General features: G+C 45.3%; 1 pseudogene; it reads right to left on the bottom strand.

Moving 5' to 3' along the window:
* LOC133381917 (zinc finger protein 493-like) overlaps window positions 1–27,671 on the bottom strand; it is a 65,194-nt pseudogene that overhangs the window by 15,983 nt on the left and 21,540 nt on the right.

A 27,671-nucleotide genomic window follows, 5' to 3' on the forward strand; every position in this document is an offset into this window, starting at 1 on the left:
TGATCATTTTGGTTGCCCTCTTCTGAACCTTTTCCAACTCTATAATATCCTTTTTGAGATGAGGCGACCAGAACAGTACACAGTATTCCAAATGCGGCCGCACCATAGATTTATACAACGGCATTATGATATCGGCTGTTTTATTTTCAATACCTTTCCTAATTATTCCTAGAATGGAATTTGCCTTTTTCACAGCTGCCGCACAATGGGTTGACACTTTCATCATGCTGTCCACTACAACTCTGAGGTCTCTCTCCTGGTCGGTCACCACCAGTTCAGACCCCATGAGCGTATGTGTGAAATTCAGATTTTTTGCTCCAATATGCATAATTTTACACTTGTTTATATTGAATTGCATTTGCTATTTTTCTGCCCATTCACTCAGATTGGAGAGGTCTTTTTGGAGCTCTTCGCAATCCCTTTTTGTTTTAACAACCCTGAACAATTTATTGTCAGCAGCAAACTTAGCAGTAGATGCTTGGTCACAGGCTGTGAAAAGAGATGCAGAGAGTGACAACTGTAACAAAAATCTGCTCTCTTGTTCCTCCATTTAAGGTGGACAGCCCAGTACTGATGCACAGTTGGAATCTATAAACGTAGGATGGATCCTGTCTGACAGGATCATGGCCCTTTCCACTGCCCTTAGGGCAGCTTGCATCCACTCCCTCCCTCCCTTCCAAAAGGTTACATGCAACACAAACCTGTATTTCTTCAATCTATGTGTAGAACATATCATATAGAAAGCTGAATTTAGAAGAAGATGAAGGAAGTGTGAAAATTGCATGGAGAAATATCAATAATTGAAGATATGCGGGGTTACCCTTGAAAATGGTGCGGAAGCTACAACTGGTACAGAATGTGGTGGCCTGTGACGCATCCTTCCCTGGCTCTCCCTGTCAGGTTCCTACCTGCGCGTGGCTACTGCCTGTCACTAGGCACCACCAGGGACTCCACCAATCCGGACCGCACTCTCTTATGGTTTACCTATCCACTGTAGCACAGATCTCAACAGATCCCCCTGCTAGGCAACCACCAGTCACGTCCTAATACTAGTATTCCCAGAGACTCTGAATACTGGTATTGTTATTCTCTTCACCGCTGCCACCATTTGTTACAGTTCCCCTTCAGCCTTGGTCATTACCTTACCCTCCCTTCTGGTCTGTGAAACCCCAGCCAAGGATCAGGCCTTTGGTAAACCAAATTAAGTATTTATTACAGATAACAAAGCTAACAAGATTAACAAGATTTCTTCTTAAGGCACATAAGCATATGGTTTTACTCAATACTAATCCGAACTCCACCTCCCTCCTTCTCCACTCTCTCCTGGCAAACAACTCTCTCAAACCCACCAAACCACCCACTCTTTCTCTTCTCCCCCCAGATTCACCACAATTCGCCACCCAGATTTACCTGTCATCCTTTCATTTATACTGTCAGCCACTTTAAACACTCAGCCAATCATCTCGCATTCTACTGCCCATTCACTCCTCCTCCTCTTTCACTCCACTTACCATGTATCTTCTAAACAACCAACACTTACCATATATACATTAATATAGGAACATCACATGGCCCACCTGATTAAAGGCAGCCGCTGGTGAGATCACATTACTCCAGTGTTAAAGGAGTTACACTGGTTACCAGTTATTTTCCAGGCCCATTTCAAGGTGTTGGTTTTAACCTTTAATACCCTGCACGGTTTTGGCCAAGTCTATTTGAAAGAGTGCCTCCATCATCATGAGTGATGCTGTTCAAGAAGATCAACCTCAAAAGACTTTCCATCCCACCAGTTAAAACAGCAAAAGTGGTGAAGACTAGGGAGACAACTTTTTCAGTTGTGGCCCCCACATTGTGGAATTCCCTCCCAAATGATATCCGCCATGCACCCTCTATGATGAACTTCCGTGGGGCCTTGAAGACCTGGCTCTTCAGGCAGGCTTTTGGGGTGGGCTAGGTTTTACTCATAAAATAAATAAATAAATAAATGCAGACAATACCATACTCATAGCAGAAACCAGTAATGATTTGAAATGAATGCTGATGAAAGTTAAAGAGGAAAACACAAAAGCAGGACTACAGCTGAATGTCAAAAAGACTGAAGTAATGACAACAGAAGACTTATGCAACTTTAAAGTTGGCAAAGAGGACATTGAACTTCTCAAGGATTATCAATACCTTGGCACAGTCATTACCCAAATTGGAGACAATAGTCAAGAAATCAGAATAAGTCTTGGACTGGGGAGGGAAGCTATCAGAAAAGATCCTCAAATGCAAAGATGCATCACTGAACGCCAAAGTCAAGATCTTTCAGACAATGGTATTCCCGATCTCTATGTATGGATGTGAAAGCTGGACAGTGAAAAGAAAAATCAACTCATTTGAAATGTGGTGTTGGAGGAGAGCTTTGTGGGTACTATGGACTGCGAAAAAGACAAATAATTGAGTGTTAGAAGAAACTAAACCCGAACTATCACTAGAAGCTAAAATGATGAAACTGAGGTTATCATACTTTGGACACATAATGGAAAGACATGATTCACTAGAAAAGACAATAATGCTGGGAAAAGCAGAAGGAAGTAGAAGAAGAGGAAGGCCAACAAGAGATGGACTGATTTCATAAAGGAAGCAACAAGATCTGAACAGGGAAGTTTGGGATAGATGTTATTGGAGGTCACTGATTCTGAGGATCGACATAAGTTGTAATCGACTTGAAGGCACGTAACACACACATACCTGCACTATGTGAGTTCAGCTTTTATTTATTTAAAAGAGAGGTGGAGATGCAGTGGAACCGGAAGAACAAAGTCTGGACTCTTCGCTACTTGGTATTGGTTGAACAATTTCTGCAAGGCCTACCAAGAGGTGTACTGGAAATCCACCATTCTGTAATCTTCCAATCTTCCAATCTTCAGCTCTGCTGATGTCATAGGGGCATCAACATACGGTGACCGAGAAGGACGTTCAGTCCGGAGCTCTGCTGCATTTTGCCCTTCAATGACTCACTTTGTGTGCTATCATCGCGGTTTGTCGCTGCTGCCTGTCGCTGCTGTCTGCTGTCGCCGTGTTCTGGTTGGGCTGGACCGGCGTTGCTCCCGCTGCCTGTGCTTTGTGCGGCTTCATCGTTTGCGGTCTCAGCCGCCGTGGCGCCGCGGTCTTGGATTTTGGCTGCCGCCGCTGTTGTCGATCTGAGCGCGGCTGCTGTCGTTGCTGCTTGGGCTAGCGTTGTTGTTCGCCTGGCTGCGGGTGCTGTTGCTGCTGTCATCGTCACGACCGTTGTCATCATCTGTCGTCATCTGCTGCTTACCTGGGTGTGGGCGTTGTCGTCGCCGCTATTGTCACTGTTATTGCTGAGTGTGGATCGGCGGGATTCGGCTGTTGCTGTGATTCCCTGTTGGGGTGCGCGCCATCATCATCATCATTGTTAAGGCAGCTTCTGGTTATTATTATCATCTCATGTGGGAGCTCCGGTTGCTGCCATCATCTTGGCCTACTACCATCCTGGCCAAGCCAGACCGTTGCTGTCCCCGCCTGTTTGAATGTTGAGTGTTTTAACGCCTGTTGCTATTGTTTTAATTGTGGATTGTGATTAGTGTGAATGTGTTTAAATGATTATTTGAATGTGTGAGTTTGAATCTATGTGTAGTTAATTAGTGGACTGTTTGTGTGTGAATGAATTTGAATGAGTATATGAGTACGTGAGTGTGAGTCTGTGTGTATTTTATTATGTGCCTGGGAGAGAAGACCTTGTGCCGAGCGGGGGGACTTTTGGGGCCCCCAATTAATGTAGTGACGGGTAATGGGAGGTATGGTGTTGTGAGAAGAATATGCCAGTTAAGGGGAACTCGTCCCAGACAAGTCGTGCCTGTGCCTTGTTCCGGTCCTCCTCACATCCACAGGACTGTTGGTTGTCCTATCAGCCAGCTCTCAGATCTCCAAGTGTTGCTTCTGAACACCAGGTCGGTACATAATAAAATCTCCCTCGTCCACGACTTAATTGTTGATGAGGGCGCCGACCTGGCATGTGTAACCAAGACCTGGGTGGGTGATCAGGGAGGAGTTACTCTCTCCCAGCTTTGCCCACCTGGGTATATGGTTCAACACTGTGGTAGATCCGAGGGTCGGGGAGGCGGGGTAGCTGTGGCCTATAGGAGCTCTCTCTTGCTCATCAAGCACCCTGTCCAGGTGACGACTGGCTTGGAGTGCCTCCACCTTGTGCTGGGTCAAGGAGACAGACTGGGAATACTGTTGGTGTACCGCCCACCCTGCTGCCCAACAGCTTCCCTAACCGAGCTGACAGAGGTAGTCTCGGAGGTATTGCTGAAGTCCCCCAGACTATTGGTACTGGGAGACTTCAACATCCATGCCAAGGCTGCTTTATCTGGGGCGGCTCAGGACTTCATGGCCTCCATGGCAACCATGGGACTGTCTCAATTTGCTACTAGCCCAACGCATGTGTCGGGGCATACTCTTGATTTGATCTTTGCCACTGGACATGGAGATGGTGACCTGGAGGTGGGGAGTTTTTCATCGACTCCATTGTCATGGACAGATCACCGCTTGTTGAAGTTTAGGCTTACAGCGACCCTTTCCCTCCACAAGCGTGGGGGACCTATTAAGCTGGTCCGACCTCGGAGACTAATGGATCCTCAGGGTTTCCAAAGGGCTCTGGGGGATTTTCCGGCTGATAAGACTGGCGCTCCTGTCGAAGCCCTGGTCGAACTGTGGAACACGGAAATGACCCAGGCTGTCGACACGATCGCTCCTGTGCGCCCTCTCCCATGTCAAGCTCATGCAGCTCCGTGGTATACCCCGGAGCTGAGAGCGATGAAACAAGAGAGGAGGAGGCTTGAGTGCAGATGGAGGCGTACTCCTGACGGACGCAATCACGCCTTGGTAAGTGCCTCTACGAAATTATATACAGAAGCAGTGAGGGCAGCGAAAAAGCGATATTTCGCTGCCACCATTAAATCATCTCTCAACCGTCCAGCGGAGCTCTTTAGAATTGTCCAAGGGCTTTTACATTCCAGCCCTCAGGATATCAGAGAACCATCAGTAACCCGCTGTAATGAGTTCGCTGGGCACTTCCAAGATAAAATCTTATGCATCCGCCGGGACTTAGACTCCAATATTATGGCAGTTGAACCTAATGAGGTATCCGGAGCACGGTCTTGTCCTCATTTGTTGGATGAGTTTCAGTTGGTACAGCTTCAGGAAGTTGACAAGGTACTCGGACTGGTGCGTGCAACCACTTCTGCACTAGATCCTTGACCCTCTTGGCTAGTGAAAGCTGCCAGGATTGAAACAGCCGGATGGGCCAGGGAAGTGATAAATGCCTCCTTGAGAGAGGGAGTGGTCCCTAGTCATTTGACAGAGGCGGTAGTAAGACCACTCCTGAAGAAACCTTCCTTGGACCCAGATAATTTGAGCAACTACAGACCGGTAGTGAACGTCCCATTCTTGGGCAAGGTCCAGGTGCTCTTGGATGAAACCGATTATCTAGATCCATTTCAATCCGGTTTTAGGCCCAGTTTTGGCACTGAAACAGCCTTGGTCGCCCTGTATGATGACCTATGTCGGGAGAGAGACAGGGGGAGTGTAACTCTGTTGATTGTCCTTGATCTCTCAGTGGCTTTTGATACCATCGACCATAGTATCCTTCTGGGGAGACTCACGGAGTTGGGAGTTGGAGGTGTTGCTTGGCAGTGGCTCCGCTCCTACTTGGTGGACCGTCTCCAGAAGGTAGGGCTTGGGGAGCACTGCTCGATACCCTGGACTCTCCACTGTGGAGTCCCACAGGGATCAGTTCTGTCCCCCATGCTTTTTAACATCTACATGAAGCTGCTGGGTGCGGTCATCAGGAGTTTTGGAGTGCGCTGTCACCAGTATGCTGATGACACGCACCTCTATTTCTCCTTTTCATCTTTCTCAGGTGAGGCAGTTGATGTGCTGAACCGTTGCCTGGCCGCGATAATGGACTGGACGAGAGCTAATAAACTGAGGCTCAATCCTGACAAGACTGAGACACTGTTGGTGAGTGCCTTCTCAGCCCAGACGGTGGATGTTCAACCTGTTCTGGATGGGGTTACACTCCCCTTGAAGGAACAGGTTCGTAGCTTGGGGGTTCTTTTCAATCCATTCCTGTCTCTTGAGGCTGAGGTAGCCTCGGTGGCACGGAATGCGTTCTACCACCTTCGGTTGGTAGCCCAGCTACGTCTCTATCTGGACAGTGATGACCTCACCTCAGTTGTGCATACTCTGGTAACCTCTAGATTGGATTACTGCAATGCGCTGTACGTGGGGCTGCCTTTGAAAACAGTCCGGAAACTACAGCTAGTGCAAAACGCAGCAGCCAGACTGTTGATGAGGACCAGACGGTCCGAACATATAACACCTGTGCTGGCACATTTACACTGGTTACCTATCTGTTTCCGGGCCAAATTCAAAGTGCTAATTTTGACTTATAAATCCTTACACGGTGTGGGACCACAATACCTGGCGGAACGCCTCTCCTGATATGAACCTTCCCGTTCACTACGTTCAATGTCAAAGGCCCTCCTCCGAGTTCTGACTCACAGAGAGGCTCAGAGGGTTGTAATGAGATCTAGGGGCTTTTCAGTGGTGGCCCCCGAACTATGGAATAGTTTGTTTGACGAGGTGCGCCTGGCGCCTACACTTCTATCTTTTTGGCACCAGGTTAAAACCTTTTTATTTTCCCAGGCATTTTAACATATTTTATTGTTGTTAATATATACCAGGCTGCTAAATGCTTAAAATGTCATGTTTTTAGTGTTCTATTGTCATTTTATTGTATTTTATTGTATTGTATTTACTCTATGCTGTGCACCGCCCAGAGAGCCTCTGGCTTTGGGCGCTATAAAAATCGAATAAAATAATAAATAAATAAATTGATCCAAGAGAGCCCAGTGCCCAGCAAACCTCTGTGGGAAGAAATATCCTTAAAAGGTGGGCTGTGATATGCAGCCTTTGTGCCTCATCCACCATCAGGAAAAAGCCTGCAGTGGACCAGCCAAACAGCTTTACACCTGACAGGACCAATATCCTGGAGGTAAGTAGTGACTTAGGATCAGGTAGATACTTGAGCTAAAACGTGGGTTCCCTACTACTGAGTAAAACGATTTTGAGGTGCTAAAGGAAAGCTGACTCTTCAGATTGGTGGCAGCAACAGAGGGAGAGTGTTGGTTGTAGGCCTTGCAGTAAGTTAAAGAGGACTCTGGCTGGGAAGCACAGGGGGTGCTGTCCCTAGGATCCCAGAATCATAAGTACTAAATTGCCCCCCCAGAGTCTTCCTCTCTGGGAAAAGGGGGTGTAGGAAATGATGGCAGCTCTACCGATAATCTGAAACACATAGTGGGTCATATTTACGAAGCAGGGGTGCCAGGAAGGGAGTAAGAAGGCTATCCTTAACCTCCCCTAATTGTAACAGAACAGGTTGCCATCTCATGAATCTCCTGCATGATCTCCTTGTACAGAGCTCTCTAAGTCTGGATCCAGCTGAGCCCGTTCCTCCTGGGTGAAGTGCAAAGACACTTGCTCAAAGGTCACCAGTCCCTGGAAGAAGAAAACCATTGCCTTCCTCATTAATACTCCCAGGCAAGGCATGGACATCATCTGCCCTCCACTCGCACTGTGAAGAGAGATGGGGCAAGCGGGATCTTTTCTTTTAGTGTTCAACAAATCATCTCAGGTCCAGATGGCATCTACCGGAGAGGTCTTAAAACAACCCAAATGTGACATTGCTGATCTTCCAACAAAAAATTGTACCTTCTCTGAAAGACTTGCTACCATATAGACTGGCAAATGTATTAAAACTTGAAAGCCAAAAGGACACTGAAGGTATCCTGGAAATGAGAGGGCTATTAGCTGTTCTGGGAAAAGTAGTGGAAAATATTATTAAAGACAGAATTACTAAACATGGAGTGGAACACAGCAATCATGGGATATGAGGAAATATGCTCTCATGCATCAGCAAGTGTATAAAGATCAGGAAGGAGAAAGCAGGAATAAATGAACAGTTCTCCCAATGGAGGGATGTAAGAAGTGCCCCCCCGCCAATCATCAGGATTAGGACCCGTGCTTTTAAACTTGTTTCTAAATGACATGGATTTGGGGTGAGAAGCTAGGTAACCATTGATATCAAGTTCAGGGTGATTCAAATAAAGAGGGATTGTGAGGAACTCCAAAAGGAACTCTCCAAGCAGGCTTGGCTATTAAAGAGCAAATGCAATTAACATAAGAACATAAGAACATAAGAAGAGCCTGCTGGATCAGGCCAGTGGCCCATCTACTCCAGCATCCTGTTCTCACAGTGGCCAACCAGGTGCCTGGGGGAAGCCCGCAAGCAGGACCCGAGTGCAAGAACACTCTCCCCTCCTGAGGCTTCCGGCAACTGGTTTTCAGAAGCATGCTGCCTCTGACTAGGGTGGCAGAGCACAGCCATCATGGCTAGTAGCCATTGATAGCCCTGTCCTCCATGAGATTGGTGTAAGATTGTAAGATTTTGAAGATTGGTGTAAATGTAAGGAACTGTAAAGTGATGCACAGAAGTGAAAAATCCTAACTGAACTGCTGGTGACTGACAGGAGAGAGACCTTGAGGTCATAGCGGATGCCTCAATTAAGATATTAATGTTATAGCTATGAAATTGGTGAGTTCCGTGTGATGGATCATTAAGACACAGATTGAAAATAAAACTGCCAATATCATAAGAACATAAGAAGAGCCTGCTGGATCAGGCCAGTGACCCATGTAGTCCAGCATCCTATTCTCACAGTGGCCAACCAGGTGCCTGGTTATATCATAACACCATTATACACATCGAAGATGTGATCCTACTTAGAATGCTGTCTTCAGTTCTGGTTGCCTGTCAGCAAAAATAGCATTCTAGACGTGGAACAGGTAGAGAAATGGGCAACCAAAATGATCAAGGATCGCAACATTTGGGGATTTTTGCTGTAGAAAGAATGCTTAGTGGAGACAAGATAGAAGTGTATAATCACACCAGACATTCAACACAAATGTAAAGCACATGGCTTCCCCCAATGAATCCTGGAGAATAGTTTTTCCTGACTGCACTACATTTCCAGAACCCTTCACAAACTACAACTCCCAGGACTCTTTGGAGGAAGCCATGTGCTTTCCATGTAGACTGTGGATGTGCCATAAAGGTGCGTGGTGTGGAGAAACTGGATAGCACCCTCTGATTTAGTAGGGAACTTATACGTCGTGTAGGAAGAGGGAGCAGGAAGTAGCTCCCACCAATTTGCACCCATTTCAGGAAAAATGTCACTTGCTAAACAGTTTCCTGCCAGACTACCCTGAAACAAGAAGGGCAGGGCCACGTTTCTGCTTTCTGGAATTAAACGGCGACTTTAAATCAAAGAGGATAGGAAACTGGGGAGGGCTGGCAGAAGGGCAGTATTGAAAGAAGAACCTCTCTATTCAAACTCTCACAGCTGAACCAAAGGGCAAACGAGGACACGTGCAGAAGCGGCCCATTTAGCGCACTGTCGTCTCCCTAGCTCTGCCCCAACTATGGGGCGCCTCCATCTCCAGCTGAAGGCCACGAAATTCATCCGCAGAACCGCAGATGTTCCGAGGGATGCTTCGATCCGGCCCCCCACAGCCAGCCCAGCTCAGGGGGCAGCAGACGGGACGGGGCAGAGCTGCAGCCTCCGATCTGGAGGGTCTGCGGGGCGGGGGCGCTTCAGGGGGCTCCTCGCCCTCTCCCACCCTCCCCTCCGCCCCATTGCCTACCTTTGGCTCCAGGCTCCCCCCGCGCAGCCCCGCTGGCCAACATCGCTGCGCACGAAGAGAGTTCCGCGCTTCCAGCCTCCATGTCTCGTAGGGAGGCGGGGCAGGAACGGGAAGTCCCTCGTTTCCGCTCTTGCCTTCGGCTCTGTCGTCGTTTGTTAACCCTTCAAGAGCAAAGTGGCTGAAACTCCACTGCTGCTTCACAGGTGGCAATGCCTTCCTTCTGGGACTCTCGCGTTACCTGTGAGCACCGACAGAGCACTCCTAAGACCTGCGAACAGCCTGCAAGCAAATCAGGAGGAATGCTCCCTTGTGGCCGCATCACCCACCCATAAAGAAATCCGAGCAAAAGCTACACCAGGATGTTCCAGGTTACCAGGTTACCATTTCAAGAGGATTAAACTATCCCCCAGCTGAGATACAAAAGAATACAGAACTCATTTATAGCTCATGCAACTGGAGTTCTTTGCATGGATTCCTGTTGGCGCTGAAGGAGAGCAGGACTCCCATGCCTTTCACAGCTGAGTGGCAGGCAGATGTTAAACAGAGTGCGCCTTTTCTCATCCAGAACTAACATGGTGGGGAAAGGTTCACCTGTTCGATATTGTATGTGTAAGGCATCTTGTTACTTGTGTGTGACCCCCAATTGATCTTTGGGCTCCCCCCCTCCATCTGCAAAAGAGGGTGCACATTTGCTCATGACGTGAAGGGCATGTACCTTTGTGTCATTGTCTGTGAGTGCAGCAGAGGGTGCGATCCACATACCGTGGACCGGGCCCAGAAAATCCTCTTGGCACTTTGGCACCCCTGGTTACCCCATTGAAAGATGTAGGTGGGAGTCCAGGCCTTGAGGGAGGAATCCCAAGCGAGTGAGGAGTGGAGGAGGCCAGCGCCAGGCCAGAACAAGAAGACCTGCAAGGCTGAGTCACAGGAAGCAGAAAAAAGCTGTGCCAGAAGGGGCTTGAAGATTGGAGGAGGTGCTCAGGAGAAGCAGAACCTGATCTCTATTTCCTCATCCCCAACATAAGAGAAAAGATGAACCACTCTCATTCTGCCTGTTCCCAGGCAAAGGAGGAGCTGCGGCTGAGAATTCTCACATGTAGCCCGTGCATGCAGTAATTCTAAAAAGTTCTACACTCAGGAAAAAGAAACCAAATGCACAGTTATAAGATGGGGGATACCTGGCTCAGCAATATGACATGTGAGAAGGATCCTGGAATTGTCGTTGATCACAAGCTGAATATGAGCCAACAGTTTGATGTGGCTACAAAAAAGGCAAATGCTATATTAGGCTGCATTATCAGAAGCATAGTTTCCAAATCACATGAAGTATTAGTTCCCCTCTATTCAGCACTGGTTAGGCCTCATCTTGAATACTGTGTCCAGTTCTGGTCTCCGCACTTCAAGAAGGATGCAGACAAACTGGAACAGGTTCAGAGGAGGGAAACAAGGATGATTAGGGGACTGGAAACAAAGCCCTATGAAGAGAGACTGAAAGAACTGGGCATGTTTAGCCTGGAGAAGAGAAGACGGAGGGGAGATATGATAGCACTCTTCAAGTTCATGAAAGGTTGTCACATCGAGGAGGGCAGGGATCTCTTCTCAATCGTCCCAGAGTGCAGGACACAGAATAATGGGCACAAGTTGCAGGAAGCGAGATTTCGACTGGACATCAGGAAAAACTTCCTAACTGTTAGAGCCATACAACAATGGAACCAACGACCTAGGGAGGAGGTGGGCTCTCCAACACTGGAGGCCTTCAAGAGTCAGCTGGACAACTATCTGTCAGGAATGCTTTGATTTGGATTCCTGCATTGAGCAGGGGGTTGGACTCGAAGGCCTTGTAGGCCCCTTCCAATTCTACTATTCTATGATTCTAAGAGTCCTGGGAGTTGTAGTTTATGAAGGGTGTTGGGAAAGTAGGGCAGTGAGGAAAAAACTATTATCCAGGATGCGTTGGGGGAAGCCATGTGCTTTACATTTGTGTTGAATGTGCTTTAAAGGTCTGCTGTGATCATACACTTCTATCGTGTCTCCTCTAAGCTTTCTTTCTACAGCAAAAATCCCCAAATGTTGTGACCCTTGATCATTTTGGTTTCCCATTTCCCTTCCTCTTCCAGCTCTAGAATGCTATTTTTGTAGTCGGGCAACCAGAACTGAACACAGCATTCCAAGTAGGATCACATCTTAGATGTTTATAACGGCAGTTTTATTTTCAAGCTGTGTCTTAATGATCCCTCACATGGAATCCACCAATTTCATGTTGTGCAAATTTGTATTGTTGTGAGTTTGGAGAGTTGAGAAGGATAATTCCTATGAGTCCCCTTCCAGCCTCTCATTTGGAGACTTGGGCTGGTGTGTGTGTGGTCAGCTGGTCAGATGGGTTTCTTTTGTTAATCTAATGGAGTGGCCAGGTGAGTTAATGGGTCTATCAGGTGCCTATCAGCTGGTGAATGGGCCAGGGAGTTCCTTTTGTCATTGGAACACTTCAGGAGAGCCTCCCCTTCCCTCCTGGGGCCTAGGAGAGGCTTTTGCAGTTAGTGTGTCTGAGAAAGGTTGGGAACTGGAGGCACCACGGCTTTAAGATGCTCCCGTAACCCTGATGGAAAAGCTGGATATTGGACTGGTGATGTCTTGAAGCCCTCCATCCTAGCTCAGGTTGGAATGTGTGTAAATAAACAAACCATATTTCATAAGGACACCACAGTCTCCACTGATCATCTTCCCAAGGAAACCAAGCCCACGGTGAGTGCAGGGCCCTTGGAAATCTCACTGCTCAGAGATTGGGGTGGTGCGCAACAGTATAGATGTTAGCAGAGATTGTCAACGGTCTGAGATATGTGTGTGCCAATGTGTGCGCTTACCTAAGAAAGCAGGCTTTTACCCTGCATTGAGACCACTGAGGCTTAAGACTTAATAAAATAAGAAAAGCTACTCTATTTATAGAAATACATAGTAGGTAGAAAGGCAAACCTAGCTCTAACTAACTAACTAAGTTGGAGGTGCAACGCCCATCATTGGGTGTTGCCCTCATGGCTCAAGAGAGACCGAGCAGAGACAAAGGTGTCTCCTCTGTCTCAGACAGTCAAAGAAGAGAAGAGAGGACATTTCCTGATGCATGAGAACATATTTTGTCGTATCCCATGATTGCTGTGTTCCGCTCCAAGTTTGGTAATTCTGTCTTTAATAAAATTTTCTCTATTTAGGTTTTGCGTAGATGTCCCCATCCATGCCCTGTGCCCATCAGAACCTCTGGGGCAGATGGGATGCATAGGTATCTCCTAGAGGACACCCTCCCCTTTCCTGGGGTGTATGATTTATCCTGACCCAGAGCAGATTTTAGGGTGGGCACCCCCAGTTACTTATTTTTTTTATGAATTTATGACATCATTATGCATTTATAATATCAGAAGCCTTATTATTTTGATTGCATAAATGTATTGTTATTATTGATGAGGAGAGTCCCCCGAACACAGCGATATATTATACAGGGTACGCCAACATATATTTTGGGGCTCAGAGAATGTTAACTTTGGCTTGAACTTGCTGTAGCTGTCAACTTTTCTTCTTTTTTAGTGTTTTGAACTTTCAAGCAAATAAGGAACTGGGAACTGGGAACCAACTTCAGCGGTGTGATGTTCCAAGGGATGCTTTGGCCAGCCCCAACACACCCAGCCCAGCTTAGGGGAAGAGGCAGACGGGATGGGGCAGAGCTGCATCCTCAGATTTGGAGGGTCTGCAGGGAGGGGACACTTAAGGGGGTCCTTGCCCTCTCCCACCCTCCCCTCTGCCCCCATTGCATACCTTTGTTCCAAGCCTGCACAACCCCCTCTCCAGCATTGCTGAACACAAAGTGTGGCTCCTCCGGCACTTCCACCTGCATTTCTCACAGAGAGTCGGGGCAGGAAAGGGAAGTCCCTGCTCCATGAGCTAGAGGGAGCCCCAGCTGACGAAGCGTCAAGGCCCCAGCTGACAAAGCATCAAGGCGAGTTAAGCAGCAGAGTGAAAAGAGGGTAAGTAGCTCCCATTTATTTCATTATTTAATTGAATTAAAACAGCTCAGAGCAATAAGTAATAAGGGCAGCCCAAGGTCACCCTGAGCTAGGAGCCAAATCCTGAAAGAACCTATATCTTAGGAGACAGATCCTAGGAGAAGGAAGCCTATAGAAAGCTAGTTTTCAACACCACCCTAGCAGGAAAGCTTCGGGGGACACTGTAAACAAGGCTAAATTCCAGTCGGAGAGAAGGGGGAAAAGGAAACTCCACCGACACATACAGGGAGAGAGTCAGCTCAGTCCTTGCTAAAAAGGGCAGCTTCAGCCTTCCTAAAACACAACCACAAGCTCTGTTTCCCTAGGTTAAAGAAAGGTCAGGCTGTTCTAGGTGGGAAAACAACAAACAAAAAAGACTCGCCTGGAAGTCGCAGCCCCTTGCTTAGATTAAAAGCAGCCAAAAGCAGCCAAAAGCTAGTCTAGTTTGTCCAGGCCAGAGTGCAAGAACTACAGGGGAACTTGCACTGATAAAAGTGGTTGTTGTCAGCAAATAAAATAAAAATAGAGTAAAAGCTAGTTAACTTCCCTCATCCATGATTTAATTGTGGATGAGGTGGCCGATCTGGCATTTATTACTGAAACCTGGGTGAGCGAGCTGGGAGGCATTAATCTCTCCCAGCTATGCCCACCTGGGTATTCGGTTCAGCATCTGGGTAGATCCGAGGGTTGGGGAGGGGGAATCGCTGTGGTCTATAGAAGTTCCATCCCTCTTGTTAGGCACCCTATCCAAGTGGCTAATGGTCTGGAGTGCCTTCATATTGCGTTGGGTCAACGAGACAGACTGGGAATACTGTTGGTGTACCGTCCACCCTGCTGCCCAACAGCTTCCCTAACTGAGCTGAGGTGGTCGCGGATTTGGTGTTGCGATCCCCCCAACTTTTGGTATTGGGGGATCTCAACATTCATGCCGAGACCGCTTTGTCCTGGGCGGCTCAGGACTTCATGGCCTCCATGACAGCCATGGGGCTGTCTCAATTTGCTACTGGCCCTATGCATATTTCAGGGCATACTCTAGACTTGATTTTTGCCACTGGATTAGGGGATGGTGATCTGGGAGTGAGGGATTTTACATCTATTCCCTTGTCATGGTCAGACCACCGCCTATTGAGGTTTAGACTCACAATGTTTTCTTCCCTCTGCAAGGGTGGAGGACCAATTAAGATGGTCCGTCCCCGGAGACTAATGAATCCTGAGGGTTTTCAGAAGGCTCTAGGGAGTTTTCCGGCTGATAAAACTGGCGCTCCTGTCGAAACCCTGGTCAACCTGTGGAATACAGAAATGACCCGGGCAGCTGACACGATCGCCCCAATGCGCCCTCTCCTTTGCAGAGCTCAATTGGCTCCATGGTTTACCCCAGAGCTAAGAGTGATGAAGCAAGAAAGGAGACGGCTTGAGTGCAAATGGAGACGAACTCCCGACGGCTGTAACTTTGCACTTGTGAAGGTCTCTACCAAGCTCTATGTGAAGGCGGTGAAGGCAGCAAAGAAGCAGTACTTTGCTGCCACCATTCAGTCATCTTCCAACTGCCCAGCGGAGCTTTATAAAATCATCCGGGGACTCTTACATTCTGGTCCTCAGAACGCAATAATACCATCAACAGCCCACTGTAATGAGTTTGCGAGACACTTCCAAGATAAGATCACGAACATCCGCCGGGACCTTGACTCCAACATTGTAGCAGTTGATCCTTTTTTTTTTTAATCATTAATTTTTTGTTCAAATTTTCAAAAACAAAACAAAACAAAACAACAATAATTAAACAATGAAATAAAATGTTGACTTCCTTTTTTTTTTTTAATAATTTTTATTCAAATTTTTCAAAAGACAAACAAAACAAAGTCAAAAAACATAACAATACAACAAAAAAAATAAAAATAAAATAGTTGACTTCCGATTTGTCGCAGATCAGCTATAAGTATATAATATACATCAAACCTGTCCCTTAATGTATACATACAGGATCACTTTTCTCCATAGGCTGTCTTAGTTAATCGTCAAATCCCAATATCATCATTTTATTTTGATCTTTCAACAAAAAGTCTAAGAGAGGCTTCCAATCCTTAAGAAATGTATCTGTTGATTTTTCTCTAAGTAGACATGTCAATTTATCCATTTCTACTAAGTCCATTAATTTCAATAGCCATTCTTCCGTTGTTGGTGTTGATTCCATTTTCCACTTTTGTGCATATAATAATCTTGCTGCCATAATCATATATAATATTATTCTTCCATATTTCTTTTCTATTTGTTTATCCATAAAACCCAATAAAAAAAATTCTGGTTTTGACTGAATATTTATCTTTAGAATTTTTTGCATCTTCCTACCTATCTGTGCCCAAAATGATTTTGCCTTTTTACACAGCCACCACATATGATAAAATGATCCTTCTTGTTGTTTACATTTCCAACAAACATTAGAAACATTACTATACATTTTTGACAACTTTTCTGGAGTCATGTACCAACAGTACATCATTTTATAGAAATTTTCTTTAAGATTATAGCATAGTGTAAATCTCAAGCCTTTTTTCCACATATTTTCCCATTGATCCATTTGTATGTTATAACCAAAATTTTTTGCCCACTTTACCATACACTCTTTTACTTGTTCTTCCTCCATATCCATTTTCAGTAAGAGTTTATACATTTTCGCAATTATATTTTCATCATTTGTACACAATCCTATTTCAAAATCAGATTTACTTATTTCAAACCCATACATTTTCTTGTCCATTTTATATCTTTCTAACAATTGTAAATAGGCAAACCATTGAAAACTATATCCTTCCTTTGTCAGTTGTTCTCTCTCTTTCATTATATATTCTCCATGTACATTTTCTAATAGTTCTTGATAAGTTAACCATTTCTCTTTTCCAGCCATTTCTCTTCTGTAAAACGCTTCTTGACTTGAGACACATAATGGTATTTTCGAATAAAACCTTGGTTTATATCTATTCCATATTTTCAACAGAGGACGTCTTATAAAATGATTGTTAAAGTCTACATTTACTTTTACTTTGTCATACCATAGATATCCATGCCATCCCCACTTCAAATTATGGCCCTCCAAATCCAATAGTCTTTTATTCCTCAATAAGATCCATTCCTTTATCCAGACTAGACAGCAGGCAGCAAAATAAAGTCTCAGATTTGGTAATCCCAGTCCTCCTCTTTCTTTGGCATCTTGTAGTAGTTTAAATTTAACTCTTGGTTTTTTTCCTTGCCATACAAATTTAGAGATATCTTTTTGCCATTGTTTAAAAGGTAAATCAGAGGATATTACAGGTATTGTTTGAAACAAAAACATCATTCTCGGTAATACATTCATTTTTATCACAGATATTCTACCCATTAATGACAATTGTAGTTTATCCCATCTTAGCAAATCTTTCTTAATCTCTGTCCATAATTTTTCATAATTATTATGAAACAACTTTGAATTTTTATTTGTCATAATGATACCTAAATATTTCAACTTTTTCTCTATTGTAAAATCTGTCTTGTCCATTAACTCTTTCTGTTCCCTTAAAGTTAAATTTTTCACCAACATCTTTGTTTTTTGATTGTTGATCTTAAATCCTGCTAACAGTCCAAATTCTTTTAATTTGTCCATCAATACATTAATTCCTTCCAAAGGGTTTTCTAGTACAATTATCAAATCATCAGCAAATGCTCTCAATTTATATTCTTCTTTTTTTATCTTTAATCCCGAAATCCTTTTATCTTGCCTTATATCTCTAAGCAGCACTTCTAAGACCAGAATAAATAAAATGTTGACTTCCGATTTGGCGCAGATCAGTTATAGGTCTACAATATATAACAATCCTGTCTCTTAAATTATATTATAAAATCACTTTCCTCCAGTAGTTATCTTAATTAATCATCAAATCTCATAAACATTACTTTATTCTTTCCACAAAAAGTCAAAGAAAGATTTCAATTCGTTGAGAAATATATCTATCAATTTTTCTCCAAATAAACATATCGATTAATCCATCTCATCAAATCTATTAGGTCTAATAATTTCAATAGCCATTCTTCCATTATCAATGTTGATTCCATCTTCCATCTTCAGTAATCCTGTTAAATCCAGTAATTTCAGTAGCCATTCTTCCATTATCAGTATCCCATAATAATCTTGTTGTCATAGCCATAGTCCAAATAAACATATCAATTAATCCATCTCATCAAATCTGTTAGGTCCAATAATTTCAATAGCCATTCTTCCATTATCAATATTAATTCCATCTTCCATCTTCAATAGTCCTGTTAAGTCCAGTAATTTCAGTATCCATTCTTCCATTATCAATATCCCATAGTAATCTTGCTGTCATAGCCATAGTCATATAATAAGAGTCTAATGGGAATTTCCTTTATCACAAATATTTCTTTGCCATCAATTCTGAATGTGTTGCTGAAATGTTGTTGTAAAGTCATATCTCTGTTCTTCTTTTTTACGAAATGCACTGGCACATCTCTTGAGAGTTTTTCCATTGTCACATATCTGTAATTAATTCCATAGATTTTTTCTATGTCAAGCTCCATCACATCATTCCAGTCCAGAAATTTATCCAAGACATTGATAGCTTTATCTCTAATATCTTCATTAATTTCTTCAGAGACAACGTTGAATTCCAAACAGTAAACTTTATCTCTAATATCCATAAACTCCAAGTCTTTTTCCAATTCCACATTTGTTCCAATCTCCAGGGCTTGCATCTTTCCTTTAATTTTTCTTTTTTCATCTTCTAATGCTTGTCCAGTTATATCTCTGATCTCATCAACTTCCTTTCTCACAAGATCCCCTATTTCTTTAAGCTTCTGCATCATTTTGCCAAATTCAATTTTCCTTTCCTGTCTGCCCTGTCTCAGGGTTTGTTTCGTTGTCTCTATCTCATCCATTATTTTCTGAAACATAGTTACTTCCAGGGTCTCAGCCACTTTTTTGATTGCCATTCTTAAAACCACGAAGAAAAAAAAAAGAACCACTTCTTGTTCCAGCAACAATTAGGCTAGTATTCCAAGCCTGATGACATCACAGTGTAGACAGCGCAGCCTGCCTTATCTCTTATATGTTCAGGAATGCAAAACAAATTTAGTTCACAGCATCAGAACAGTTGGTGCCATCGTGAACAAGCAGATTCGTCAAAATGAAATAGACCAAAAAGAAAATAGTCCCAAACATATAATACTCCAAAGTTCATAAATCAAATTTATTTATTTTTCTCCTTGGAATAGAAATCCCTCATCCGTTTATATCTTTAAATTGAACAATTCCAAGCCAGCTTTTTGCACTAAAAACAAAGATAAGCTTTTTCAATTTCTTTCCTCCTTAATTTCGTGAACGAAAGAGAAGAGTTATAACTCACCCAGGAATTCTTTATAGCTGATTCATTGACAAATCTTTTTGCTGCAACAATTTAAACCAGATGATAAAAATAGAAAGAAGAATGCTTGCCTGTTAAAGTCCGTTTTTCTTTGAAGAAAAGATAAATGTGTCGCTTAATCAGTTAGAGCTTGTTGGAAATCCATCCGGCATGCTGGCTGAACCTTTTCTCATAAACTAATGAAATCCAGTCCTCCCAACAAACACAGGCTTCTGTGGTTAATCTCTTCGTTTCTCCCTGCCTGGGAGGAAGTCTTTACCAGTAAAAAAAACACATTTTGACTGATTTTAAAACTGAAAAATCTTCTTCTGAGACGAGAGCTCGTCTCAAAGGCAGCACAGGCAAAGTCACCCTTCCCGGAAGTCCATTGTAGCAGTTGATCCTAATGAGGTGTCAAGAGCACAGTCTTGTCCTGTTTTATTGGATGAATTTCAGTTGGTACAGCTCGAGGATGTGGACAAGGTGCTTGGACAGGTGCGGGCGACCACGTCTGCCCTGGATCCTTGCCCCTCGTGGCTAATAAAAGCTAGCAGGAATGGAACAGCCGGATGGGCCAAGGAGGTGATTAATGCCTCTCTATGAGAGGGAGTGGTACCACTTGGTCTGAAACAGGCGGTGGTGAAACCGCTCCTAAAAAAGCCCTCCTTGGACCCTGAAAATCTTGACAACTATAGACCGGTAGCAAATGTTCCATTCCTGGGCAAGGTTTTAGAGCGTGTGGTCGCTCGCCAGCTCCAGGCTCTCCTGGATGAAACTGATTATCTGGATCCATTTCAATCGGGCTTTCGGCCGGGATTTGGTACAGAAACAGCCTTGGTCGCCCTGTATGATGACCTCTGCCGGGAGAAAGACAGAGGGAGTGTAACTCTGTTGGTTCTCCTGGATCTCTCAGCGGCTTTTGATACCATCGACCATGGTATCCTTCTGGGGCGGCTCGCGGATTTGGGAGTTGGAGGCACTGCTTGGCAGTGGCTGTGCTCCTACCTCGAGAATCGTCTCCAGAAGCTGGTGCTTGGGGAGCATTACTCGAATCCCTGGGTACTCCAATATGGGGTCCCACAGGGTTCGGTTCTGTCCCCCATGCTTTTTAATATCTATATGAAGCCGCTGGGCGAGGTCATTAGGAGATTTGGAGTGCGTTTCCAGCAATATGCTGATGATACGCAGCTCTACTTCTCCTTTTCATCTTCTTCTGGTGATGTACTAAATCACTGCCTGGCCGCGATAATGGACTGGATGAGAGCTAATAAACTGAGACTCAATCCTGACAAGACTGAGATGCTGTTGGTGGGGGAGCTCTCTGCCCAGATGGTTGATGTCCGACCTGCCCTAGATGGGGTTACACTCCCCCTAAAGGAGCAGGTCCATAGTTTGGAGCTCTTATTAGATCCGCTCCTGTCTCTGGAGGCTCAAGTAGCCTCGGTGGCACGGAATGCGTTCTACCAGCTTCGGCTGGTAGCCCAACTACGACCCTATCTGGACAGGGAGAACCTTGCCACAGTTATCCATGCTCTGGTAACCTCTAGATTGGACTACTGTAATGCACTCTACGTAGGGTTACCTCTGAAGACGGTTCGGAAACTTCAGCTAGTGCAGAATGCTGCGGCCAGAGTTCTTACTGGGACTAAAAAATATGATCATATAACTCCTGTCCTGGCCCAGCTGCACTGGCTACCAATATGTTTCCGGGCCAGATTCAAAGTGTTGGTTCTCACCTATAAAGCCCTTAACGGCATTGGACCGCAACACCTGATGGAACGCCTCTCCCGCTATATACCTGCCCGTTCACTGCGCCTGATGTTGAAGGCCCTTCTCCGGGTTCCAACGCATATGGAGGCCCGGAGAGTAATAACTAGAGCTAGGGCCTTCTCAGTGGTGGCCCCCGAGTTATGGAACGCCCTCCCTGATGAGATACGCCTGGCGCCTTCTTTGTTATCTTTCCGGCGCCAGGTAAAGACCTACCTCTTTGCCCAGGCATTTTAACTTAATTTAAATTTTAACTTTAATTTGTTTTTGTATTAATTTTGTTTGTATATTTTATAGTATATTGTTACTATGACTATTGGATTTCAACCTGTTTTTACCTTTTTGTACACCGCCCTGAGAGCTTGTTGCTATAGGGCGGTTTAAAAATGTAATAAAATAAATAAAATAAAATAAATAAACCTTTCTAAGTACCACTAGCTCCACGAGCTAGAGGGAGCCCCAGCTGACAAAGCGTCAAGGCCCCAGCTAACAAAGCTTCAAGGCCGAGTTAAGCAGCAGACCGAGTTTGGCAGCAGGGGGAGTTAGGCAGCAGAGCAAGGAGGCCAGGGCCCCCCACTCTGCCCATCTGTTCCCTGACCTCAACTAAACCGCAGTCTCCAACCCATTGACGTTATAAACCTTAAACAAAACTATGCAGGTAAGAAGCCAGCAAGGGTGTGGGGGCTTTCCAGTGTTTTGCACCGCCTGCAGCATGTACGACTATCTGCCTGTTGGACAGAAGTCGTGGGTGTGTTCTCGGTGCAATGAGCTCCTGGCTCTCTGGGAGTGACTTCATTTCCTTCAGGCCAAGGTGGCAGACCTGGAAAAGCTGAGAGAGGCAGAAAGATGTGTGGAGGAGGCCTTCAGGGATGTTATAGCTGTGTCCCACTCCAAGGATGATAGCTCTCCTGCTATCATGGAGAACGATGGTCTCGGGGAAGGAGAGCATCCAGCTGAGGAAGAGGGAAATGATTCCTTAGAAGGGACCCATTCCTTGGGGGATGAGCAGCTATCCTCTCGTGCCAAGAATATATCCCTGGGGGGTGGAGGGATCCTTGTAGTGGGTGATACGATCATTAGGAACATAGACAGTGGGGTGTGTGATGGGCGTGCAGACTGCAAGGTGTTTTGCCTGCCTGGTGCGAAGGTTGCGGATATCGCCCGTCATTTAGATAGTTTGGTAGACAGTGCTGGGAAGGAGTCAGTGATCGTGGTGCATGTTGGCACCAATGACATGGGGAAATGGAGCCGTGAGGTCCTGGAAGCAAAATTTAGGTTGCTAGGTAGGATGCTGAAAGCCAGGACCTCCAAGGTGGCTTTCTCTGAAATGCTACCAGTTCCACGGGCAGGACCAGCCAGACAGGCACAGCTTTGCAGTCTCAATGCATGGATGAGATGATGGTGTCAGGTGGAAGGGTTTGGATTTGTTAGGCACTGGGGAACATTTTGGGACAAGCCGGGCCTGTACAAAAGGGATGGGCTCCACTTGAACCAGAATGGAACCAGACTGCTGGCACTTAAAATTAAAAAGGTGGCAGAGCAGCTTTTAAACTGACTGAGGGTGGAAACCCGACAGGAGCTGAGGAAGGTCCGGTTCAGAATAAACCTCCCCCCTGGGATAAAAACCAAAGAAATGATGGAAATTTAAAAGGGGTAGGCCTAGAAGTAGGCATTGTGAGAGCAGGGGCCCAGGATATAAATTCAGAAGAGCAAAATTACCACAGGCCAAACCACAAGTGCCAAAGACACTTGAAGAGAGACACTGCTTACAAGTGCCTGTACGCTAATGCTAGGAGCCTGCGAACCAAGATGGGAGAACTGGAGTGCTTGGTCTTAGAGGAGAGCATTGATATAGTGAGCATAACGGAGACCTGGTGGAATGGAGAAAACCAGTGGGATACGGTTATCCCTGGATATAAACTATATCGGAAGGACAGGGAAGGACGTATTGGTGGCGAAGTCGCTCTATACGTGAAAGAAGGCATTGAATCCAGCAAGCTTGAAACGCCAAAAGAGGCGGACTCCTCCACAGAATTGTTGTGGGTGGTGATACCATGCCCCAGGAGGGACTTAATACTGGGAACGATCTATCATCCCCCTGATCAAAATGCTCAGGGAGACCTTGAGATGAGATATGAAATTGAGGAAGCATCCAAACTTGGAAATGTGGTAGTAATGGGTGACTTCAACTACCCAGACATAGTCTGGCCACATATGTGTTCCAGTCATGACAAAGAAGCAAAATTTCTAGATATTCTAAATGACTATTCCCTAGACCAGTTGGTCATGGAACCGACCAGAGGGATGGCATCCCTGGACTTAATCCTCAGTGGGGACCGGGACCTGGTGCGAGATGTAAGTGTTGTTGAACCGATTGGGAGCAGTGACCACAGTGCTATTAAATTAAACATACATGTAAATGGCCAATTGCCAAGAAAATCTAACATGGTCACATTTGACGTCAAAAGAGGAAACTTCACAAAAATGAGGGGATTGGTAAAAAGAAAGCTGAAAAACAAAGTCCAGAGGGTCACATCACTCGAAAATGCTTGGAAGTTGTTTAAAAACACTATATTAGAAGCTCAACTGGAGTGCATACCGCAGATCAGAAAAGGTACCGCCAGGCCAAGAAGATGCCAGCATGGTTAACGAGCAAAGTCAAGGAAGCTCTTAGAGGCAAAAAGTCTTCCTTCAGAAAATGGAAGTCTTGTCCGAATGAAGAAAATAAAAAAGAACACAAACTCTGGCAAAAGAAATGCAAGAAGACAATAAGGGATGCTAAAAAAGAATTTGAGGAGCACATTGCTAAGAACATAAAAACCAACAACAAAAAATTCTATAAATACATTCAAAGCAGGAGACCATCTAGGGAGGCAATTGGACCCTTGGATGATAAGGGAATCAAAGGTGTACTGAAGAACGTTAAGGAGATTGCAGAGAAGCTAAATGAATTCTTTGCATCTGTCTTCACAGTGGAAGATATAGGGCAGTTCCCTGAACCTGAACTAACATTTGTAGGAAGGGATTCTGAGGAACTGAGACAAATAGTGGTAACGAGAGAGGAAGTTCTAGGCTTAATAGAAAATAAAAAACTGACAAATCACCGGGCCCGGATGGCATCCACCTGAGAGTTCTCAACGAACTCAAATATGAAATTGCTGTTCTGTTAACTAAAATATGTAACTTGTCCCTCGGGTCCTCCTCCGTGCCTGAGGACTGGAAAGTGGCCAATGTAACGCCAATCTTCAAAAAGGGATCCAGCGGGGATCCCAGAAATTACAAGCTGGTTTGCTTAACTTTTGTCCCTGGAAAATTGGTAGAAAGTATTATTAAAGCTAGATTAACTAAGCACATAGAAGAACAAGGCTTGCTGAAGCAGAGCCAGCATGGCTTCTCCAAGGGAAAGTCCTGTCTCAGTAACCTATTAAAATCTTTGAGAGTGTCAACGGGCATATAGATAGAGGTGATCCAGTGGACATAGTGTACTTAGACTTTCAAAAAGCGTTTGACAAGGTACCTCACCAAAGACTTCTGAGGAAGCTTAGTAGTCATGGAATCAGAAGAGAGGTCCTCTTGTGGATAAGGAATTGGTTAAGAAGCAGAAAGCAGAGAGTAGGAATAAACGGACAGTTTTCCCAATGGAGGGCTGTAGAAAGTGGAGTCTCTCAAGGATCAGTACTGGGACCTGTACTTTTCAACTTGTTCATTAATGACCTAGAATTAGGAGTGAGCAGTGAAGTGGCCATGTTTGCTGATGACACTAAATTGTTCAGGGTTGTTAAAACAAAAAGGGATTGCAAAGAGCTCCAAAAAGACCTCTCTAAACTGAGGGCTCATCCAGACGACTGTGTAATGTGTGACACGATCGCTTTGTGTGTTCTTTAACTTTTGGTCGTCCATATGACGCCGGGTGCTTTTGCGCATTTCCGCGCAGTTAAATCCGCTTCGGCATTACCACACAAAATGCAATTTCCTTTTAAAAATCGGAAATCATCCGCTGTACCTTCAGGCGCTCGGATGCAATACCGCGGACTTTACAGCCGTGGGCGTTTGATGGGTGGTTCTTGGGTGGTTCCCCATACCCCTTCCTCATTCTCAGCCAACCACGTATTTCCACTGTTGCACATGTGTGAAAATGTCAGGGGAAACCCCGGGAAAATGGAACCAATCAGAGCAATGGTGTGGTGTTGGGTAGGCTCTGCAGCAAGAGCAGTTTTTTAACCAACTCCCAGGGGATGGCTGGGACTGCTCCCACAGTTGCTCAGGGCTGTGAGGCTTTTTAATATAATATAATGTAATTTTTTAAAAAAACACCCGAGCGCCAAGGACTTGAGGGGGATGGTGTAAGTGCACGGCTCGCTCACTTGCTGCCTGCCCGGCTGGTTGAGTTTGCAATATGTTCTTCGCGCTGAATGACACTTGAGTGTAGCCTAGAAGAGCCGCTCCCTCCCTCCCTCCCACACACACACACACACACACCCCGCCCGCTACTTTCCCTCCCTGACCCTTCTGCTGCCACACAAGCTGTCACACACACACACACAGCGTGCGGGGCCACCGAAGACCAACTAGGCTCCTGGGCAACGCCAGGCAAAGGCAGCATGCTTCTGAAAACCAGTTGCCGGAAGCCTCAGGAGGGGAGAGTGTTCTTGCACTCGGGTCCTGCTTGCGGGCTTCCCCCAGGCACCTGGTTGGCCACTGTGAGAACAGGATGCTGGACTAGATGGGCCACTGGCCTGATCCAGCAGGCTCTTCTTATGTTCTTATGCTATGGTAACCATCGCGATAGACTGGGAAAAGTTCTAGCAGCTATCTGTGTTAAGCTGAGTTTTCTGTATCATGCCTCTGAACTGAGAGGTTGTCTTCTGTGTTTACCTTTGGAGAGAGATGTACCAGAAGGGGGGTTACTGAAGAAACTCTACATGTATTTACTCGTAAGCCTTTGGCCGTAATGTCTTAATAAAGACTCTTAACATGATCTAATGCTCTGAAAAAGTTTCTTGCTCAACTTAACTCCAACGTAATGTATGCTGTTCCACGCAACAACCGCCACACGTCAACAGAATGAGCCCTGATGGCTCCTGAGTCCATGTGTTTGAATGTCAGCCTCAGTTTGTATCTATACCAGCAATTGCAAATGTGATGCAAATCTGTGTCATGGGCTGTTAGTGTGAGTCTTTAAAGTACGTAGCAACAAAATTAATGAAAAGAAAGGGGAGTGTGTGTGTGTGTGTGTCAGGGGCTCCATTTCCCCTGTTTAGCCAATCTTCCATTAAAATATTCCAGTTATCTTTAGACATTACAGAGCCCTCGGTTAATCAGTGATGCAATTCAGGCTTTGGGGACAATCCTTGGAGGGGGTGTCAAATTAATGACAGAAGGGCGAGTGGGCCAGCAACAGAGGATGCCATTAGCCTCTTCTGTCTCCAAACAGCTCCTTAACGCAGGTTTAGGTGATGCAACAGTGCCACCTGCTGATGACTGAAATTACTCCTCAGCCCAGTTATCAACTTTATTCGTCTCCCTCTGTGTTGTAGTGGTTAAGATGCTGGATTACAACCTGGGAGACCAGGGTTCAAATCCCCACACAGCCATGAACCTCACTGGGTGACCTTGGGTCATTCACTGCCTCTTGGCCTAAGAGGAAGGCAATGGTAAACCCCTCTGAATACCGCTTACCACAAAAATCCCATTCATCAGGTTGCCATGAGTTGGGATAGACTTGAAGGCCGTCCATGTCCATTTTGAATGTTATTAAGCTAAAGATGTTTAGGCTGCTTCTGTAGCCAGGACAGCTACACCACCCACGTGCAAGAAGGAGTTACAGCTGCTGCCCGTCAGTGTGGCAAGTCCCACCAGGACCCTGGACGACTACACCCCTGCACATAGGGGTGGCTGTCAGATTACAGCTACCATCATACCTAGCCATGCAAGTTGGGGCTGATGGGATTTGGAGTCCATCCACATCTAGAGAACCACAGCTTAGCCACCCTGGCATAAAACAATCTATAGCTATCAGGGGTTTTGTATTCTCATTTCCATTAGAGGGGATTCTCACATACCATCTCACCACTTGATACCTCTCACCCATCTTTCCTGCTCTGTCCATTATGTTGCAGTAACAGGTTATCCCAGACCATGCTATGGGTCCCTGGATTGTCAAGATTCTGTTGCTGACTCCTTTTCCCTGACCATTTAGAATCCTTTGAGAACATTCTGTGATGTCACAACTGCTCAACCAATGGGGCAGGTGCCCTGTAGGCAAGAGGCAGACAACAGTTGACTGTTAGCGTACTTTGTCGTCACCAAGACACGCTTTCAAAGACGACATTTCTCTAACTTTATTCCAATGCAGGGGTCACCACGTTTTTTAGACCAGTGGGCACATTTGGATGTTTGAGCAAGTACCGTGGGCATTCTTTCCCTGCCTCCCCTCTCATTTCTTCTCTCCCCCTCCCCGGAATGACACACACACACACACACAAGTGACAGAAAGAGAAAAAGTGCATGCACACAGACACTCGTGTCGCTTTTCCAAGGGTCAAATAATCAACCTGAGCCTTGAAAAGCACATAGAGGTAAGAGAGGAAGTAGGAAACTTCCTCTTCAGTTCCCTCTCCTGGCTATGCTTAATAGATTTCTACCATTTACCCGAATATCTGAAACAAGCAATTATAACACCTTTACTTAAAAAACCATCACTTAATGCCACTCT

This window comes from Rhineura floridana, chromosome 3 (genome assembly GCF_030035675.1).
Source record: "Rhineura floridana isolate rRhiFlo1 chromosome 3, rRhiFlo1.hap2, whole genome shotgun sequence".
NCBI classification, from domain to species: domain Eukaryota; kingdom Metazoa; phylum Chordata; class Lepidosauria; order Squamata; family Rhineuridae; genus Rhineura; species Rhineura floridana.